At 26.9% G+C, this 3,053-nt stretch overlaps 1 pseudogene; it reads left to right on the top strand.

Moving 5' to 3' along the window:
* The first annotated feature begins 2,318 nt into the window (after window positions 1–2,318).
* LOC112475879 lies at window positions 2,319–2,437 on the top strand (annotated as a pseudogene).
* The last annotated feature ends 616 nt before the right edge of the window (window positions 2,438–3,053 follow it).

The following is a 3,053-nucleotide window of genomic DNA, read 5'->3' as shown; positions in this document are numbered from 1 at the left end:
GAATGTGAAGAAATAATACATTTTAATTGAAATAAATAAAATTATTCAATTTAATGTGCAAATTTGCATCCATATCAAATAAAGGGTAAATGACACCATACCATGCTCTAGAAACACAGGTTTTTCTGGAATTCCGAATAGCAAAAGGCAGTGATTGAATATGCTCATTATACAGAATAGACATTCAAATAAAAGTGAGCCTTTAGTACCATCTCCACAAAGGCAACAAATTTATTGCACTGATTCTCTATTTGCTCCTATCCACTTATGATATAGGTATTTAAGGACAGTGATATACATTTTATTTTTGGTGCTATGTGTATGATGTGATAAAAGACCAATCGCTATGTTATATGTCAACTATAAATTAAAAGAAATTTAAAAATTTTTTAAATAAAATAATCTGGCACAAAACTATATATATATATATAGTTTTATAAAACTAGATCAGAGAATAATAAATAACCATAGGTTTACGGCATTGAAATTTCAACCTATTCAAATATATAGGATATTGCTTAAGCCTAAATGAGACAAAATAAATAGCATAAAGTGTTTCTTTGTCATAAAATATTTTTAAAAATTAAAAATTAAAATATTTAGCTCAAGTAGTTTACAAAATCAAAAATAGAAATTCAAAGAAAATGTGTGAAATAGTTAATGAAACTAAAAACAAAAAAAATGGAAGAACTGTTGTATTATAAAAATGGGAAAAAAAATTAAAATCAGTTGACTGGTAAATATGTCAAGAACTCATTATGCCTCCCAAATGTTACTTCTGATCATTGAAAATGAACATAATAAAAATATGATTTCTTACATTTGTAAAAGAATTACATATAGACAAAATATCTGATTTCATTCTCACAATGACATTTTAGGAAGGCAAATCAAACGTTGTCAACATTGAGTAAAGCAGAAGGTGGGCTTTTGAGATGTTAAGTGACATCAAGGAACTCTACTAAGCTTCTTAAAATCCCTAGCAACACAAGATATTTAGCAACACAAGATATTTAGAATATGTTCATTCTAAAATTTCCATACAAAGATATAATCTACACAATAAAAAATCTGTACCCCATGTAATTCATACCCATCCCTTTTGTTTATAGTAAAAGTGTTATTTGGAACAGTTTCAAGATATGTGTATAGAACAAATATAAAACCCATCAAACAAGAATGTATTAGAGTGTTTGACTGTAATTTTGGTGCATAATTTCTATTGTACTTTAAAAGCTTTCAAGAAGAAATATATCTATTAAAATATTTTTGAAAGCACTTCATTTTTAGATAAGGAATGAGATATGTAAATAACGACTTGTACATAGAATCATACAGGTTACAAAAAGCACTTACCATATTATCACTTTTATTTCTCAACATAAATTCTGTGAAAGTGATAATATGTTTACTTTAAAATAAGGTAATAAATACTCAGAGACATCAACTTTTTACAAGATCACTGAGTTGCAAAACTTCAAGGCTCAGAACTCAAATTCAGACTTCTAAGTATTCCTCAAAATATAGCAACTATTGGACATAAATACTGCATTTACAAAAATAAGAATCTTGTTATATTTTTTATACCTAATATCTTTAAAAGTATTTCAAAATATATGGAAATCAAATGAATTTGAGTAAAAAGAAAAATAAATATTAGGATTTTATTCCAACTGGATAGCCAACTGAAAAAAAATTGTCACATTTAAATATCGAGAAGAGTTACTTTAGTTTTTTCTTACTAATAGTTGTTAGTATATTAAAAAAAATTCTTTTAAAAACTTTAAAAATTTAATTCAGACAACAATAATTCAAAACTCTAATGTTATCATAATTGAAAACATAAAAGCAAAATAGTTGTTTGACTTAGTGATGATCTATTTTTAAAAATTAAAAATTAAAAAAAAAAAGAATTACGTCCACCTACTGAATAGAAGAAACTAATGCAAAATATTCACACAAGAAACCTCAAAAAATTAGTAGTTGATAGATGGTCACAGGGATGAGGAGCATGGCATAGGGAATGCAGTTAGCATTAATGTATTAGCTAGATGGAGAATCAGAGAAGAGAAGGAGTAATTAGGGGGATCATTTTATAAACTGTAAATGTCTAATGTACTGTATACTTGAAACTAATAAAATTTTTTTAAATCTCAAAATTCAAAATATTTTAAGAAAAAGAAACAAGCTCGAATATAACAAGAAGTCTAAAACTCAAATCTCCAAATATTTTCTTTCAGATAAAGACAATGTTTTGTACTGAAGAGTATTATTATATACCTTATGAAACCATTCCTCTTTATTGAAAATCACATGACATCTACTGCCATACCACCCTGAACAAGCGCGATCCTGTCTGATCTCTGAAGCTAAACAGAGTTGGGCCTAGTTAGTACTTGGATGGGAGGCCACCTAGGAAGACCAGGTGCTATAGGCATAAAAAATTTTAAAATAATTAAATTAAAAAAATAAAATAAAATCACTTGACATGTATTACTTTTTCTTGAATAAGTATTACTGACAATGTATAGTCAATGTTCTTTGCCTCAGAGTTTTCAAAGTCAATTATAGTCTATATCTTACAGCTTTTATTTTAGAGGAAACTATTATACATATGTAATAATTATAGTTATATATTTCTTATTTGCTTATCTTATTAACCAAAAAGCTTCAGAATTCACAAAGCATCCTGAAGAGTCTCAATAATTCAGAAATAGCCATGGAATAATGCTCTATGTCAATTCTTCCATTGCAAGTCTGGATTAATTTAATACTGAATTTTAATTACTATGAATATATTTCATGGGAATAAATGAATTTTGCTTGAATTAATAAACTTACATAGGCATGAAAATTATTGTTTCTTAAGATTAAAATGTTTCTTAATTTTCAATGCTTAAATATAATATTTGGGCTAATTTATTTTATTTATTGAAAGAATGCTTTCATCCTACATGAACATCCTACCTGAATAATGATGTTTATGTGCCCATTACTCTGTGGAACCACAAATGCTATAGTGACGATAAAGATATTATGAATACCCAAGCAAT

The sequence above is a fragment of the Pteropus alecto genome, unplaced genomic scaffold (genome assembly GCF_000325575.1).
Source record: "Pteropus alecto unplaced genomic scaffold, ASM32557v1 scaffold152, whole genome shotgun sequence".
NCBI lineage: Eukaryota > Metazoa > Chordata > Mammalia > Chiroptera > Pteropodidae > Pteropus > Pteropus alecto.
This window is presented reverse-complemented; position numbering and strand designations above follow the sequence as displayed.